Genomic DNA, 18,519 nt, shown 5'->3' with positions numbered 1-18,519 from the left:
TATTTCTATGCAACTTAATTTAAAGAAGGAGCCTGTTTAACGCAAAAATTTAAAAGGTCAAATTTTAAGAATCCACAGAGTCCTCACATTGAATTCCCCAAATCCTCCCTCACACATCAATCTGCAGTCCTTAAATTAATCTATTTACCATTATATAAACATATCCATGAGTAGGTTAACTAAACACTCTCCTTTTTCTTCCTCACCACACACAGTCTATTTCATTTTGAAAATACTCAGAAGTTCTTGCAAGCAACTCTTCATAGAACTGGCCGCCTGAATCTTGCATCAAATAGAAAAGCACAGTTACCTCTCATGTACTTGAGATTTTTCTTCTCCATCAAAGTCATATCTAGGACATCTGGCACATATCTGGTACAATGACAAGTGAATTCTACTTTATGACAGTATTTAACATATGACTTAAAAGTTTATTCACATACCTATTCTTTCTGGACAGGGAGAAAGCATGCTAAAAAGATAAGCTTTAACACCAGTAACACTTTCAAACTGACATTGGTATTTTTGGCAGTTACACATACCCATCTCTGTCCAACACACACACACACACACACACACACACACACACACACACACACACACAAAGGACTTCTCTCTCTCTCTCTCTGCCAAGCACAGACCTGGGAGACAGGCATAAACTGGAGGGAAGCAAAGGGAAAGTCAATCTCTCTCCACCTGCTGCCTGAAGTGGGGGTGCTTTTGGCCACTGGCAGACAGAAGCCTGAAACATGGCCTCAGCAGCAGCCTGCCAACGTCCTTAAGAAAAATAAACAAATACATACAGACTTGCCCCCATCCCTTCCCAAAGAACTCACAAGTCAGGGCTAAAAACACAACAACAGCCCAATTCCCATTAGCCCAGACAATCCTATTAACCAGGACGACCATAAATTCATAAACCTCTACAACCCTCAAGCAAGCCTTGTGGTCTGGAACACACAGACACACAGACACAGAGGAAATTTGCACCTGTCTTTCTTGACACAACACACCTGTCAGGCCCTGCCCATGCGCACTCTGCTAATAGACTTCTGCCTACCTAGTTTAGGAAAGAAAATGTATGTGTGTGTGGGTGGGGGGGTATTATTATTATTATTTTGGTAAGGGAGGGCATGAGTGTGGGGGAGAGAGGGAGGGGTAGGGGAAAGAAAAGAAAAAAAAAAGAGAGAGACTCTTCTAGCCTTGACTTTGAGAGGAGGCCACCTTGTACTGTTTTTATAAGCTTAAGGAGACAACACAGACCTTCTTGGAAAAATAAAAACAAGCAGGTGAGTTCCCAGCCTTCCCCCAGGCGGAGTAGGGCTCTGGGTTGCCAAGAACAGCAGTTTCACACTCCAACCTGCCTCCTTGGGCTATTTAAGACTATCGCCCAACCCCTCCTTCTGTTTCTGCTCTCTGCCTGGAGGACTCTCCACTTCCGAAGAAGCTGGGAAGGGGCGGGAGACCAGTGAGTGTGGAAAGCTACTCCCCCCTTACTCCCACCCCCATCGCTCCCTCCACCAACGCTCAGTGTTAGCAGGAGGACTAACTGGATGTCACACTAGAAGAGCCAACAACTTGCTAAACTGGACTCTGGATGATATCTCCCGCCCCCCCCCCAAAACTTGCCCCCCTCCCTGACCCCTCTAGTCTGCTCGGGCAAGACAGCAGCTCTTCCCCCTTCTTCCCGCCCTCCTCACTATTCTTCCCAGCAACAATTACTCGCACCTCTCCTCTCCTCCCTCCATAAGTCCTCCGAACTGGGGAAAAAACAGTAGGTACCACCCAGACAAGACCAGACGGAAGCGGCCCAACACCATAGAATGCCAGCGATGGCCGTGAGATTCTTCGCCTCGGACATCCGCTGCCCAAGAACACCCCTAAGCCCACCCCGGCCACAATCCGATCTCCGCGGCGTTCAGGCCCCACTCCCTCCACCACACGACCCCGGAGGGCTCCAGGTGCCGCCTTACCCTACTCAACTTGCCCCAGCTCTGGGCTCAGGAGAGGGGCGCCGCTCGGGTTTCCCCGGACCCATCACTCCACCGCTCCAACCCCGATTTCAACATTTCAGCGTCGACAGCGTTTTGAGAGGAAAGTAACAGAGCGCCCCCCTCCTCCCTTTCTCCTCCTCCCCACTCCCGGCCCTCTGCTGGGGTTAAAAAGGAGAAGTGAAAGGTATGCAAATGACAAGCAAATTGCAAGAGCCGGGAAGAAAGGCAGCTATAATAAACAAGACAAAGGGAGAGGACGTGGGGACTAGCCCCGGAGTTTTAAACCCCGGGAGATGGGAAAGATGAGGCTTGGCGGAAAAGCGGAGATCCAGACGAACAAAAAGCGACCCGGTCCCCCTCGCGCGGTCCTCTTTCCCGAGAATAGAGGCCAAGAGAAAGAAGGAAAGGAAGCCAACGCCTCCTCGCACCCCAGAAACAGTACACAAAAGGTGACAAGATCAGCGACAAGTCCAGCCACATCAGCCTCCCCCATCGCCAACACCACCACCACCACCCAGCCACCAGCAGGAAAGAGAAAGAAATAAAAGCCAAGCGGATCACTTACTCTTAGGAACTGGGAGGAGCGGGGCGCTGAGTTCCACTGAGGCTCCTGCTTAGAAACTGTTTAGAGGGTATTTTATTATGATTCATTTAAATAACACCACATTCTCCTGGAAAAAAAAAATGTTTACACGGGTATGAGTAATGGGAGGCTCTTTTCTTTCCTTCTCATTCAAGAACAAGCCAGTGCAAGTGATTCTGGAAAAGGGGAGGGGACTCACGAGGGAGAGAAGATACTTACGCGGTGCAGAGAGCAGTGGGACCGAGTCTCTCTCTCTCTCTCTCTCTCTCTCTCTCTCTCTCTCTCTCTCTCTTTGCCGGCTGAGAGAGGAAAACACGCGCGCGCACACACGGTGATATCTTGCGGGTGATGAATATGATAATTGGACAAGGGACGGTGAGTCTGTGCGAGAGCGAGCGAGCGGGCGAGTGGGAGAGGGAGAGGGGAGAGAGAGAGGGAGGGCGGGGAGGGGAGAGGAGAGCTGGAGAGAAGGGGCGAGAGGAGGAGAGGAGTGGAAGGAAGCGGAGAAAAAAAGAAAATGAGAGGAGAAAAGGGAAGAGGAGAAAGCAGGGAGAGGAGAAGAGGAGAGAAGAAGAGAGAAGAAAGCAGAAAAGAAGAGGGAAGAAGAGAAGAGGAGCGAAGCAGAGAGGGAGCAGGCGGACCCGGCGAGAGCTCTTTTGCGCCGCTCTGCTTTCCCCGGCTGCAATGGTGTATTATTTCAGAGCGCTCCCTCAGCTGAGGGCTCCGCTCCACAACAAGATTTACTTTAAGACACAGCTGAAGGAAACAGGAAGACTGCACGTCACAGTCTGACTGACGTACCCGGCCCCAGCACCCAATCGCGAGGCGCCTTCGGATTCAAGGGGGGATAGCGAGGCAAGAGAACTTGGGAGGAAAAAAAATATATATATAAAAGGGGTGGGGGTGAGGGGCTGGGAAGAGAGGAGGGGAGAGGGGCCCTGCGCTTCCCCTCCCCGGCCTCCATCCCCGGCCCCCACCCCACCCCCGCCCTGCCACTGCTTCGGGGCGCCTGGATCGCCGCGCCCGGGCCGCAGCGAGCCATCTGCGGGCACTATGCAAAGCGGCGCCTAGCTCACACTCGCTCTTCCAGGACGCAGGTCTTTTTTTTTTTTTTTTCTCATTTCCCAGATACAGCTGATCGAGTTCGCCGAGTGGCCGAGCGAGTGAGCGCTCCTCGAACTTGGGTGGAGGAAAGCACGGAAAAAGTATACTGGAGAAAAAGTGGGGGCTTTAGGAGTGGGAGTGGTAAAGAAGGAGAGAGTGGAGTAGGGGATCCTCAAACCATTGCACTTCTAAAAAGATCATAGCTAGTATCAACAACACATGTCACCCTTGCTTCCTTTTGAAGAGGAGGTGGACGAAAAAATACAGGTAGGTTTTGCAATTAAAATAATAGGTGCCAGAGGTTTCACACTGGGTCCGTTGCATCTAATATTCAAAAGATGAACATTGGCTGATTCCCGTCAATCACCCGTCAAAATTATTAGGAAGAAAAATTTTTACCTTTGGTTACTTCTGACAATAATATTCGGATTATGGGTGCAGCAGCCACAAAAAAAAATATGTTACAAACATTATCTCTTGATTATCCCTCACTAGATCACTCACCCCGGAATGACCAAAGAAAGTAGTTCAACATAGAATTTACACAATTTCGACGTCTGGGTAGCAAACTTTGAAGTTTATTGGGCAAGCATTTTAAAAACCAAAGTGTTGGGTTCCAACATAAAGCCAGAGAAAATTCACTTTGGTTTGATATTTCTTGGATGAAAAATAACCAGTAAGATAAAAAAATAATAATGTCGCTCTTAAAGAGCTCCTTGGGCTTTGTAAGTAACAAATGCTAAACAGAGAGTCTCCAGCTGCAGCTAGAAGGTCCCGTTCACCGGCAGAGTAAACGGCTTTTAATAAAGCAGTCGCGTTTATGACTTAAAGATCCCATAAAAGCTAGGGCTTGCAAGAGGTTCGAAACATAGACATTCATACCTAGTCGTTTAGATGCTCATTTTTTTTAGAGTAGGAAGAAACAAGTATTTTTCTGTGTCCCTCAAATTTAATCATAGCAAAGGTTGAATCAAGTGCTGTGATAACAGTATTTATTAAGTGTATGGCCAGTACACTGGTCGACCACTGCTACCATCTTCTACACACGCACACACACACCACTGTTTTCTGGGACATTTACAATTTCAGCCTCAAATTCATCAAACTGTAAAGAGGATATTAAGTCTTCTCTTTTGAATAAGAATAGCGTTGGTAGCATGTGTCTGTCTATACCCTGCAGGAAACTTTTGGCACGAAATTCAAACATTGAAAAGAAAGGGGGAAAAAATCAGGTCGACCAGGTTATTGCCCAGGATAAGAAAAGAGACTTACGTGAGCATCCCCAGCTTTCTTTTCGTCCCCCTTTCGCTGCCCCCAGACACTCCCTCCTTCCATTATGGAAACAACACAGACGAATGCACACACACCAGTCACACCTCCAGTGAACGGCTACTGTATCAAGTGTTCTAATCGAGATGTGACAGTTTAAGCTGGGAACTGAAATAATCTATCAACATGCCCATTAGATACAGGCTGGAATAATGCTTCTATTGGTTGGGTCCCTTCGAGGTAAGCGGGTGTATTAAGCACGGAATTTGGGTTCTGAGAATAGATCAAAGCTACTTTCTTTTTTCCCCCGTCCTATTATTTTTCCTTAAGAATCTATTTGTACACATAAGTTACCGCCAGCCTACAAATAAACTGGTAGGAGTAAACAGTGTATGCCCTCCACACCTTAAAACCATCTGCTCAGTTTGACATTGAAAGGGAGGAGGCCAGGAAAGGAAAAGGGAGAGAAGCAGGAAGAAAGGAGGCAAGGAAAGAGAATAAGATTCAGACTCTGGAAAGAAATGGCTTGAACTTGAGCCCACAAGTTTGGGGCAATCGCACCTAGCGCTCGGATGCACATTTTGCACACACCACTCCTGGGATCTGGCGGCGGGAAAAGTTTCCTGCGCACCGAGTAAGTCCTGTATCACGCCGAGGGCAAAGCAGGCCCCAGCTGAAGTCCAGGTAACCCACTTGACAAACAAGGAAACTCCCCTACCCCTAGTCTGGGCGACGGAGGCTCGCGGCTCGCCCCGCTCTGCCGCGGCAGTTCGCAGCCCGCATTAGGGCGCAGGAGCCGCTGTAAGAGCGCGTGCGACTCTGGGCTAGCGAGCTCGGTCTACAGTCCAGCTCCCGGAGCTGCCTACGCCGAGCCCTGTCTTGTCCCCTACTGTCGGGGCGACCGAACAGGCCAGGCTGCTGGCAACCTCTCTTGTCAGAGCTGCGGCTCTCTCCCGGGTTTCAGGCGGCCCTGGAGCAGGGCGAGAGGCCCAACCCCCCCCTATCTCGGGCGACTCCTGGTTTGTTTTCTGATAGGGAACAAGCGATCAGTCAGCCCGGAGACGAGAAGTCGCCTAGATATTGGCTCCATCTGTGAAACCAGCAGCCAAGCCTAGGGTCAACGCAAACCCCTTTCCCTGCCCCATTGCCAACACAATCCCAGTAACTTTAAAGTTAACCCAAGTTCTGACCGGCCTTCTAACAAACTCTCTCCCTGCAGGTTGCCTTTGCTTATTTATCTGAGAGGTAATCTGTGTGCTCTTAGTCAAACTCTTGCAATTATCACTCAGACATCTGGTTCTGGGTTAAACACACTTGCCTTGACATTTCCTTGGTCTATTACCCCCTCTTGTTCTTTCTTAGAGCCCTTAGGTAAGGGTAGGAGGGAAAGCAGTGCATGCAAGTAACTCAAAACCTTACAAACAACTGTCATCAGATCTTAAAACTAATTTGGGGGATTTTTGACCAGATCCAGTTGAGAGGCAGACATGATCGTGGATTTCAGAGAAGGATGCCCAAGAACCTTCACAGTCACCAGTTCACCAACCCAACCACCCACCACCACTACCACCAACCCGAGGAAGGGAGGACAAAGAGAAACCACCCCCTGGGTGCAGGCCTGCTGTAGGTTGCCTAGAGGCAGACTGACTGCTGGCCTCTCTCATTCTCATCCCCAGTGCCCTGTGTGACGCCAAACCCAACCTGAATTTGTTCTGAATGGGGGGGGGGGGGAGAAAGTGAAATGCCACAAGATCAGTAGCAAGTAGCAGCTGCAGCGTTTCTCTCTTGGGAACCCCATTGCTTAGAAGCCTCCGAGTGATGTTTGTTTAACCAACAGCTTTCAAAATAAACAAGAGAAATCACTCCAAATAAGTTGAAATATAACCCTTACAAGAATTTAGACTCATAGGTGCTGGGAGGGAAAAATAATAATAATTTTTAAAATAAAATAAAGCCCCCACCTCCAAATAAGAATCTTCCCTTTTACCTAAAGGAGTGCAGTTGTCATAAAAGTATAAATTCATTGGAAGGAATCATCACAATAAGGTGACCTCGAAGAAAATCACCGGTCCCCCACAAACACACACCCGCGGGGAAGAGGAGTTGTCAGTGATTTAAGGGTCACACGACTACTTGATTTTATGGAAGTGGGTGAAAACGATCAAAGAAAGGTACATTCCCTGCCCTGAAGTAATAAGGAGTAGGCTGGAAGCTCTTTGCCGCCAACCCTGGCTTTGCCTCAGGCACCGAACTTTCCAATATCAAGATATTAACAGATGGTCGTGAGCACATGGAGGGCTGTTACTTACATAATCCAGCCACTTCGCCCGGCCGCGCTGAGCCGGGCTAGGCGCCCGCCAGGCCGCGTGCGAACCTTCCGAGGGGTGCTCTTGCTCCCCGAAATAACTTGCCTTTCTCCAACCCTACCAAGCTCTTTGGGGGCTACGATTTGGAAAGGCTGTGGTTTCAGTAAAAGACACACATCGATCTGCTTGTGCTTTATCTTCTTCAACCCATAATAGTGAAAAAGCTGGAGACCCAAGGTCAGAGAGAAGAGGAGGGGACGCCTTCGGGGAGAACCCGGTGCTAGCTCTCTCCGTGTCTGGGGCTGTCAGGAGGTGGAATTCACCCAATTTACAGTCCCCCCCTACACACACACCACCCCCACTACCACCACTGGTTCAGATCAGCACATCTTTCGCTGTCACCGAAATACAAAGGCAGGCTCGGGCCGCAGCGGAGCGGGAGTGGGGTGGGGTGAGGGTGTGAGTGCGAGGGGACGCCTTTGCACGCGGGGGCGCAGTGGGCAAAGTTACGCAAAACCTCCGGGTACCGCTACCCTTCCGAGCTGGTGCAGGTTTTTAAGCGCTCGTTCCGGCTTTCGGGGAGTTTCTTTCAGCTGTGTGGCCGCCTGCTGCCTTCACGCCCTCAGTCACCTCCCGAGAGGCCCGGTCCCTCCCGGGGTGCCTGTGTACCTCCGCCTGTGTGCCGGGGGTGGGGGGTGGGGGGGTCGTGTGTGTGTTTGCCAAGCCTCCTCTCCGATGGCGACTCGGGGCTGCCAGAACCTGCGAGGATTACGCCTGCGATTGTTGGAAAAGTTTCGGGATGGGCGGGAAGGCTCCTCTCCTGGCGGGAGCGGTGCTTCTCTCCCGGGGCTTCCTCCTGGTGTCCCCCTCCCTCCTCGCCCGCCCTTCCTCGCCGCGGCCCCGCACTAGGTGTCGCGGCCTCAGGGACCGAGAAAGCGAGCGCGAGATGCTGCTGCCGAGGAGGCGGCGCGATCCCTGCGGAGGGCGAGTCTAGTGGCCCGCGCGGCCCGTGGGGGTCCACACCGCCCTGGCCACTCGCCTCGCCTGTCCCCGCCAGGTTCCCGCGTTCTTTGCCTCTTCCTAGACCGCCGCAGGGAAAGCCGCCGGGCTCCAGTCGCCCGGGCTCGGCGCGCGCCGGGGCACAGAGGGCAGCCACCTGCTCCCGGTGCGCTCCCGAGCCAGGGGAGCGTCGGCCGCGGTCGGGGAACGTCGGCCGTAGCCTGGCCCGCGCTGTCCCCACCGCCTCCCCTCCCCCTCCGGCTGCCTGTTGCTGCGGGGGCCATCGCGGTGGTGGCGCGCCACACGGGGTGGAAGTGCTCGACCTGAGAAGAGGGGCTAGCTCTAGGGACTGCAGGAGGGACGGGGACACAGATCTCCCCTTCGGCCCACCGTCCTCCTTTTGTCGATGAATCTAAGGATGTTTGGCCGTGACTCTCATCTTGCCTTTCTTTGGTCTTTCGGGTCAAGGGCGAGAATCCCAAGGAGGTGCTCTGTTTTCTGGGGCTTGGGTGATAGGACTTAAGTTACCCATGCTGTCTATCTTACAAAGCTTTTATTCAGGATGAGGAGCCAGGTAGAAATAAATAGGCATAGGCCAGAACAGCGAGGGGTAAGAGAAGGAAGCTAGGCTCCCAGTTTGGATTTATTCGGGGAGAGAGTAACTCTGGAAAGTTGCATTTTGTTTAAATTAGAGCAAGACCAAGTTGAAAGCCAGATTTCTATAATTTTTCTGGTAATATTTCTTTTATGAAGTATCTAAGTGTCTGTTTGTCATCATTTTGAGATCAAAAGGAAAAATCCATATGCTGCATAGTTCTTCGAAATTGCTATTTAAATATGTTTTAAATGTTTTATCCAATGAGGAGTAGACTGCTCAAAGGCAAGTCTGGCGACAGGGATAGCTGGAGAGCTGGACGGTTTGATGTGGAGCAGTGGTTCCAAGGACCTGCTAACCATCAGAATCACCACGGGAGCTTTAAGAAAATAAAATAAAATAGATTTCTGAGCCCAGGTAGAAGATAAGCAGAAGGACCTGCAAATCTGGTAGTCACACTATGTCCCCAATTACTGCTCAGCAGTTATTGACTGTGACCTTGGATGTGTTAACCTGAGCCTCAGTTTTCCTTATCTGTAAAATGGGGATAATAGCCAAATCATAGTTATTGAGAGACTTCTTTTTACACAAGCAAAATTGTTCAGCCCATGATTGATGTTCAAGATAAGGAAACTATTTTGTTCACAAATGTGTGCACATATGCTTGTATTGACCTTTCTCTACCCTCAAAGTTTTCTTGAGGCCAAGTGGACTTAAATGTTTACGTTTTAGCTTATGCATTGTTACTACCTGGAGCATTTCATATACATACCCTGAACAAAGACCTTTTAGACCAAAAATAAATAAATTAGAACTGGTGCATGTTTGGAAGCTAGGCCTTGTGCTCCCAGACCTAGAACTCTCCATCAGGCCCACTTGAAGACAAGGGGCATTTACTAATCTGAAATTTGCTTTTATTCCCCTTCCCTCTCTCTCTCTTTTTTTTTTTTCTTTTCTATTTTTGAGCCTTTTACATCTTCTACTTCATAGATGGCAGAACTTTCCTATAGAAGCTGCTGATCAGACCCATGAAACCACAGGACAAAAAGTTCTATTCCAGAAGGAACAACAAGCAGGGGGAAAAAAAGTCAATATTCCTAGGTAAAATAAAACCAAATGTATATCATACATCAGATGTTTTACATGTTGAATCCCTACCTCCCCCAATGCATGTAAAATTAAAAAAATAATTCTTCACAAAATTATGTTCAAATCAATGAATAGGAGCACCCCCAAAGGTAATGCAGGGAGAGCCAGCCAAAGACAGCTGTGAGCAGGGAAAGGAAGGCAGGAAGGTGCCATGCCAGGCTGAGACTTTTGCAGCAGAGTGAGTGGAAGAGAGCCAAGGAAATGGAATGGGCTGAACCAGCAGAGACAGATCAAGGAGGCTGACCATTATAGAAGTGGAGGTGGCTGTCAGTGACTAATACAGCATCCCAAGAAACGTGTTTTGCTTGTGCACTCAGAAAGCTTGAGAGAAAGTAATCACATATTCCTGGGGAGGGGATCAAGAAGGGATTGCCAGCTTGGGGCACCTATAAACACCCTCTCCTTTCCTGGTGAGTGAACCTCACGGGTGGGGATGGAGCACTATACTCCTAGAAGGGGAAGAAGTAGGAGCACCTCCCTCCCCTCAATGCCTATCTTGAAATGCTGGTGAGTGTCTTTGGACAGGTGGAAGGTTCCTGCTCTCTTGACTAATCTCTGTGTTCAGGTGGGAAATGTCTGTGACTCTAAGCAACAAAACAAAGGAAACTCAAGACAACTAGAGAGGAACACATGTATCTGGGAACAGGCTGGAGCAGAGGAGTGGCAGCCTCGTCTTCTCCTTTACAAGTACCATCCTGGGGGGAGGAGCACATTTGCCCACACTTGGGGGTAGGCAGGGGATAGAAGCCAGTGGGGAGATTGGGGTGGAGAATCTGGATGAGCATGACTGGGTGGGGAGTGACTATAGGGGGGTGGGTGGCGGAATGGGGGAAGTGTGTGGAGGGTGGAGGGAGCTGCCTGGTTGGGGAGCATACAGCTGGGGGCGGGCAGAACAGGGGTGCCTTGCAGAGCCTATGTGGGTGGGCTGGATTGATGGAGAGAGAGGGGAGATGAGACGGGGTGGGGCGGGGTGCAGAGAAGTCAGGAGAGTGGAGGTTTGGTGTGGAGTCCCCTTAGCTCCAAGCAGGGCTGCGGGGTGTGGAAGTATCTTTTGGGGGGCAAGTTGGAGAGACCAGCAACAAGGGGAGATGGGAAGCTAAATTTAGCCACTGTTCCAGCCAGGGTGAAGGGCATCTTGGCTTCCTCTAGCCCAGACTTTTGAAGTTGATCCTTCCAGTTGGCTGGAAGGACTTGGACCCAGCAGATCCATGGTGGTCACATCCTGTGAGGATAAACATTCCAGGGGGCATGGCTCTGCTTATGGGGGTTTCCCCCCTGCAGAGCCACCACAGTGTCCCTTAAGCCCCTTCCTCCTTCCTCCCAGCTTCTCCTCCTCCATTCCCACCTGAGGCCTCTGTGTTGATACCTTCCCTAGGTCCTGACCTTTTCCCTCCCTGATCAAATGGGGGAGTGCCCCTCTTTCTCTCTTCAATACTGATCATCAGGTAATGATTCTATAAAGAGCAGGAGAAGGTACATAACCCAAAGGGACTCAAACAAAATGGAGTCATTCCATTCACTAGATCATTTCTGTTTGCAAGACCTTGCTGACCCCGTGGTAGTTGGTGGCCCTGCTGAGAGAGCAGAGTGACTGGATGATTTTGATGCAGACCCACCACCAGCAGCTATTAGCTGTGTTTGATTTGATCAGATTTCTGAAATCTGAATGAGGAACTGTGTTCTAGAAGGTTCTGAATGAGGGGCAGAAGTGTCAACATCCCCTTCTCCTGTCAGCTTTCACAGTGATCTTCCAGTAAAAACATCACAAGGAGGCAACGGGCATTGTAATAATGAGCGATGATAGATCCTTCCAGCATTTAGTGAGCACTTCCTCTACGCCAGATGCCTGGTACTCTATACTTCAATTTTCTTCATTCTACAGTGTCGTAGATTATAAAACAAGCCATTAATTTAAAGATGGACTTTGGGAGAAAAGGGAGACATACTGACCTCAAATGCACAATTGATTGTTAAGTCATACTGATTTCAAGAACATGATAAACACGAGAAAAAAGTGAATCTTAGAATTGAGGAAATAAGCATGTTTTATGTAATTCTCCCAACAGCCTGGAAAAAGGATTATCCCAACTGTATGAATAAGTCTCATTTCCAGTCTCCAGATGTTCAAGGCCACCAAGCCAGTAAGTAGCAGAGCTAACAGTGGAACCCAGGTCAGCCTGTGGTCTGGGCTGGAAGTTTCTGCTAGGCCACAGAGTCCCCGCAGGAATTGGGTGTGATCAGCGCCCCCCACCCCACCCCCTTTTTGTTTCCTTTTTTCTCTTTTTAAATACCTCTGGTTTTTGTCGTGACCCCTCTACCATCAACACCGTCACCCCCTAAAGCTAGGGACATTTCCATGAGGAGCAGGAGTCAGTCAATGGAGGAAAAGGTACAAAATAGTCAAATTATGGTTTTTTTTTTTTCAGATTCAAAAAAAGTCTGTAAAGGGTAAAAACTATGCATGCCAGGTTTTGCTGTTCACCGCAGGAAGTCAACGAATTCAAGGATCTCTGTACTGCTGAAAATAGAATTGTAAAAAAAAAAATAATAAAAAGGGTGGGGGGGAGAGAGAGCAAACGAAACTAATCCTATTAAACGTGGTAGCATGTTTTTGTGGCACGCAGGGAGAGATTAAGCACAGGAAAGGGGATAAGTACTGCTTCAGTTTCACTAAACTAATGTGACAAGTTGTCATTGGAGATCTTTACAGCTTGTTAGTAGATGAGTAGCTGATTCAGAAGTGTTTTCTATCATTCCCTTTGTGTCCCCCATGAGGTTTTTTGTTTTTTTTTTTTAAAGTTTTCTTTCTTTTCCTGTTTCTTTTTTCCCCTTGCTGGCTCCATTTTGCTTTTTAATCCTAGTGTCTCCTTCAAGTCAAAACATTTAGCTGGCTCTAATCAAGATTTGGTTTTGAAGATGCCCCTTGACCTTGGGCTGCCCAGAGAAGCCCCTGAGAAGTCGGCTTTCCATCCCCAATCTGGGCACTGTCCTGGGGCTTGAGAAACTGAGTTCTTTGGGGGAAAACTCTCATTTCAGATTTCTTTTTTTCTCTCTCTCTCTTTTGCCTTCCATTTCCATGCCTTGATCCTTTTAATCTGTCCTTTCCTCCTCCTTTCTGTTTTTATTTTTCTCCAACTTCTCTCCCTCTTGTTACTTATTTCCCTCCCATCTTCTCTTGACTAGATGACAATGATGACGATGATGATACTTTGTGCTCCGGATGGAATCCATAGCTTTGTTCATGCTAAGCACCAACCTCTACCCTGTTGAGAGCCACAGCCGAGTCAGAATGACGCCTGGCATATTGCCAGAGGGAATGGTTGAAAGGTGATGCCAGGGAACCATCGAGATGATGATTTGAGTTAAGCTGTATATAATTGCTGTGATGCTGGATTGATTGAGTTGTATATGGACCGTGCTCCCGGAATAGGGCGGCTCCGGGAATCTGCCTCGGTTGCCCCAGTTCTCCCCGGGGTTCGGGGAGATTGGGCCCGCATGGAGCCGGTGGAAGGTGTGTATTCCCGAGTACTGTGTGTGCAGTGCCAGTGAGAGTTGGGGAATAAAGAATTGCTGTTTGAACCTACAAGGCTTTGTGGTGGCTCGATTATTTGTGCCCAGCCAGACTGCGGCACTACCCCTGAGCTACATCACCAGACTTGCTTTCCTAGAATTCTTTTCCCCTCCTTCATGTTTTTTCCAAAACTCCCCCAACCCCTGCTTTCCTTCAAATATGACAGTGAAATAAAATAGAGAAAGATTATGAACGCTTGAAGGTTTCCACATTGAAGAAACTCTTGTTAAAGGGGGCCCTGGTGAGAGAATAGGGTCAGGGGTCCATTACTGACCCCAGCAATGAAGGAAAGGCTGCTCTCCGTTGAGAGGAAGCAAGGATTGTCATTGTCTTTCCAAAACAGGTGTCGAGAGAGCTTGTTTGGAAATGTGGCTGGCTGTCCCTCTCTCTGTGGCTTTGGCGTCCCTCTCACCCACGAACCCCTCCCCCCTGCAACTTTCCCCACTGGCTTACCACCAGAGATGTTGAGTCAATGGAAAAACAACATTCGCCAACATTAAAGGGAGACTGTTTGGAAAAGGAAGGCCCTGCTGAGGCGCAGAGGAAGCCTGTGCATTAACACGGGCCACCTCTTATCTGGGGCAACTGGGCCTGAGCTGCCTGGGCTGATTCTCTGCCTTTGCCAAGAGGTCTTCAGCAGACAGGCTGCCTTGCAGAGTCAGGGGCTGATTCTTATGGGCATCACCAGGACTCTTAGAGACAAAAGGTCATTGCTTTTTTTTTTTTTTTTTCTTCTCAGAAACTGAAATCCTGGAGCAAGAAGCAAAGCTTTCCAGAGGGCATACTTCTGTAGGCCCACGTCTCTACTCACTGTGGAGCTGGCTCCTCCCATTCCCTGTGTGTTGAGAACTCCTAAGCACTGTGGGCACTGGCCATTCTGACCTGAATGTGAATTATAGGGAGGGATAAGCTAAAGCAACCCAAAGGAAAAGCAGAAAGAGGCATGTGAGTAGGTTGCCCCTGGCTCTAAATGGCTCATGTTAAGTCTTGAGCCAGCTCCTGATGGAAAGATAAGGTAAATCCCTAATCAGTCAATAATTAACTGTAGCTCCATTAGGGGCCCAGTCAGCCAAATCCCGCTGACACCTTCAGAACCTTGCTTCAGTGGGAAGGGTCAGCCGAACCTTCTGAGAACCAGGCCCGTTTACTCGGCCCTCCACAGACCCACTCAAGGGGTAAAAGGGGTAAAGTTATGCCTTGTCTGCCAGTGAAATATTTTCTCAGGTTAAGTCCTCAGGGTAACTTCTGGAAATTTCCCATTTGGAAATCTCAGCTGTGTGTCTAACACAGAACAGCTTAGATACCTGTTCTGGTTCTGGGGCACTTTGAATCAAATCCCAGATGTGTTCTGACTGTTGCAACCTTATTCTTCTTCCAGCCTCACTCATCTTCGTTTGTGGTTTATTCCCAGTATCCCGAGACATTCTGGACCCCTGTTTTCTTCAGTGTATGACAAAAGCAAACATGGCTTTTGATGTAAGAAGCAACTACACAGCCCCACCAATGCATGACAATAATTTTTGAATTTTAAATCTGTAAGAAATTAAAAGATTAATACATATTTGATTTGGCAGTTGGTGGATCAAGGTTATTTTTACTTCCTATAGAAGCAAATTTGGGGGAAGGTAGACTTAATATTTTCACTTTAAATTTTTGGTTTTTGTTTTTCTTTGCCTTGTTGTTCTATGTGGCATTTTTTTTGGTATCATAAGCAGTAGTCAAATATACCAATCTGGTTTGAATTTTTCCTGAGGTCAAGTTATAGGTCATGAACATTGTCAATCAATGAACTTTGCTTCTAATTTTAACTGTTAAGCCACTTGGAAAAATGCACTTTTAGATACTGGAGGAATGGGGTACAAGAATGTGGTTTGATGTGAGTCCATTTCTGTCAGAAGAAAAATGACAAAAATCTTAGGTTTGGTGGCTGGACCCCCAGGAGTGATATTCCTGTGATAGATCATGTAGCTCCTCTTCTGTTGGTTCTGGGTCCCAGCCTCTGTAATCACCAATACATCATTGTTCTCTCCTCAGAAAGCCCAGTAGTCTGGGTGCTCAATTAATCTTTGGCTGCTTGGGGGAATTGCCAATGAGTGAAAATTCTGCCAATGATCTGTGACACCCTTTTGAACAAACATTAATTGAATGACATTTCTTTTTTTTTTTTCCTCCCCCAAATCATCCATCTGTCCTTTCTTATGCAACTTTTAAGTTCCAAAAGGGTAGAAAGCAAGCTTTCTTTCAATCACACATTTGGCTTAAGAAGACAATCTATACATCAGACAATATCTAATCTACGGTAGCCTTGTAAGTATGTCTAGATATTCATCAGCCCAAACCAACATACTAAATATAAAATAAATTCAATTCAGCTTTCCTTTTTCTGTGTTCATTCAAACTTCTTGCTTTTATGAAGGCAGTCAGTAAAAAATCAGAGTCAATGTTGGTCTATGCTTTTTAATCACTTTGGGATGCAAGAGGCGTGAGAAAGAAAGGGAGAAACAGTGAAAAAAAAATTAAGAACTAGTCATTATTGAATCTGTCAGTTAAAAAAAATCTAGTTTCTAGTATTCTCAGTTTTTATATTAATTCTGATTCTTTTAAAACATTAAAAAGTATTTCATTTACAATGGTGGCATCCCGTAAAGCAGAGACCCTGCACCAAGTTGTCTTTGAGATCCTGTTGTTTGGATATTAAAATGAGAATTTTTTTTTAAAGAAATGGAGCTGGAATCTATTTTTCAATAGGTCAAAAGGCATTCATAATTATACTAATAATTTTGGAGTGTCATGCTAATGAGGATGAGAAAAATGTGGGTCTTGACATTGCCTTGTTTAGTTGCATTCATTCTGGGGGGAAAAAAAAGATGTTGTTTACCCCTCGAGAATTTCTTAAGGAAAAGAAAAATCAATCTCCATCAATGAGCAATATTTTTCTCCCCAAGGGATATTGATTTGAACATTGACTTCACAATGGGTGAGTTATTTCCCTAAGACCCCCTGTTGTGAATGGTGAGATGACATGTCATTTATGAGCCAATAAACATGTTGTTTCTAGTATAGTCATCTCATCAGGGAGATTCCAACTTTGGAATAGTGGTTGCTTTGGAAAAATTTCACCTTTGGTACATTTGTGTTAATTATCCCTACGGAATATATCCTAAATTTAAAAAAGCATCATCTCTCACCATTCTGCCTTTTTAAATGAGGTGGAGGCTTTGCAGTGCTTCTGAGGGAGAAGCAGGTGGCAGAGAACAATTCCCTTTTCTGCTTCATCCTGGACTCCACGTCCTCTTGGCTTGTGCCTAGGTTCGTGACTCATGTGTTGTCTTCATGATTGCCCTCTCTCTTTATGTAATGGCATAATTTTGGTATTTTTAATTTTGAAAATAACCCAAAATTTTAATTTACCAGAGAAACCACTATGAAAAGGAACCTTGTGGCAGGTGGAGATGTGGGAAACAACGGGGAAGGGGGTAGCCTTGTTAACAGGAGTGATGGTTCTCTAAACTTATCTGTTATCTGTTTAGATTTGTGTATGTTTGGTTTTCTTAATGCATTATCTTAAAAGGTACATTTGGGTTTGTTCATTCATCAACTTATTCTTCAAAAATATTAATCTATACCCTGATCATATATCAAATAGGATGCTCAACATTTGTGATACCAAGCTAAGTAAGAACCGTCTGAGATGCTTATAGTGTGGGAAAGAAATTAAGCAGCACTTGCTACGAACACAGGTTGAAACAAAATGCTTTAGGAGTCCTGAGTGTTATTTTCCTGTCAGCTTTGAGAAACAAGAAGCCTTTGAGGAGGAGCTGAGCAATTGCCTGCCCACACCACGGATTTATGAGAGGAACAGATTTGAGTTTATGTCCATGCTACATGATGAGAAAGATCTCATGCAAGTCATTGTACCTCTCTGAGCCTTGTGAGTAAATCTAGGGTGGTTGCTGTACCTCTCTGAGCCTTGGTGTCCTTGCGTAAATTGGGGATGGTCATAATACCTACCTCAAGAGATTGCTGTGGAGGTTAAATAAGAATGCATGCATGTGTGTCAGTCAGCTTTCCATTGCTATGACCAAAATCCTAACCGTAACAACTAGCAGGAGGAAATTTTTGTTTTGGACTCACGATTTCAGAGTGTCAGTCTATGGTCCATTGATTCCATTAGTTTGGGCCACGATGAGGCAAAACACCATGGTGGAAGAATATGGTAAAGGAAAGCAGCTCAGTTCATGATATCTGCAAAGATGGGGATGGGTAAGGTGGTCAAGAAGGGCCAGGGTCAAAATACAATCTCCAAGGGCACACCCTCAGTGATGTGCTTCCTCTAGCTGCACCTCAACTACCTATAGTTACCATCCAGTGGTCCATTTAAATCAATAATCCATCGAATGGACTAATCCACTGATGAGATGAAAGCTCTCATAATCTGATCATTTCACCTCTGAACATTCCTGCATTGCCTACAACATGAACTTTTCTGGGAACAACCTCATATCCAAACCACAATGGCATGAAAGGCCTCAGCCCTGTGCCTGGCACAGTGTTCAGCACTGTGATTGATAACCAGTAAGTGTTCTCTAGAAAGGACAAAGAAGAGTAACCTTTTAGCTCCATTGTTAAGAGCCATCCAAAAGTATCTATTGGGTGTCAACTATCTGTTGTATTCCAGTGCTGGGTCCTGGGTAGGAGCTCAACCATGGGTGGCATAAGGGAGAGAATGACATGCATTCCCAAAAGGCCCGGAGGAGACACATTCACCCTGCAACTGGAGAGTCTGAGTCTTGCTGCTGAAGTTGAGAAAACGGGGATGAAGAGCCAGCAAAGGTTTATCCTGTCAGACTAGGAAGGGCTTTATGTGGCAGTGGTGGCCTTAAAGAAGACAAGAGACAGTGAGACAAGTGGTTTCTTGTATTCTCTAACTGTTCCGTGAGTGCGCCTCG

The 18,519-nt window shown here is 47.2% G+C and overlaps 1 protein-coding gene and 1 long non-coding RNA gene across 11 annotated transcripts in view; one reads left to right on the top strand and one right to left on the bottom strand.

Moving 5' to 3' along the window:
* Prox1 (prospero homeobox 1) overlaps window positions 1-5,296 on the bottom strand; it is a 56,149-nt gene extending 50,853 nt beyond the window's left edge. The window contains exons 1-2 of one of the 8 annotated variants that reach the window (XM_021732995.3): window positions 2,797-3,429; window positions 2,560-2,665 (exon numbers count right to left, since the gene is read on the bottom strand). The gene's annotated coding sequence lies outside the window, so the exon portion shown is untranslated. Of the gene's footprint in view, window positions 1-310; window positions 332-443; window positions 526-1,973; window positions 2,125-2,559; window positions 2,751-2,796; window positions 3,431-4,953 lie in introns of those variants that run through there. The other 7 variants (XM_021733002.3, XM_021732998.3, XM_021732996.3 and 4 more) reach the window with 7 other exon arrangements.
* LOC110599085 (uncharacterized) lies at window positions 1,637-13,585 on the top strand. Of its 3 annotated transcripts, none has more exons than XR_013426548.1 (4): window positions 1,637-2,952; window positions 9,841-9,951; window positions 12,066-12,140; window positions 13,183-13,585. It is a non-coding gene; the product is annotated as an uncharacterized LOC110599085 (long non-coding RNA). The 3 variants fall into 3 exon arrangements; XR_013426547.1 differs by lacking the exon at window positions 9,841-9,951 and adding an exon at window positions 3,706-3,948 and having other exon boundaries at window positions 1,638-2,952; XR_005730374.2 differs by lacking the exon at window positions 9,841-9,951 and having other exon boundaries at window positions 1,651-2,952.
* The last annotated feature ends 4,934 nt before the right edge of the window (window positions 13,586-18,519 follow it).

This window comes from Ictidomys tridecemlineatus, chromosome 10, assembly GCF_052094955.1.
Source record: "Ictidomys tridecemlineatus isolate mIctTri1 chromosome 10, mIctTri1.hap1, whole genome shotgun sequence".
In the NCBI taxonomy this organism is placed as follows: domain Eukaryota; kingdom Metazoa; phylum Chordata; class Mammalia; order Rodentia; family Sciuridae; genus Ictidomys; species Ictidomys tridecemlineatus.
Note: the sequence above shows the minus strand (reverse complement) of the source record. Positions and strands in the feature narration are given on the sequence as shown.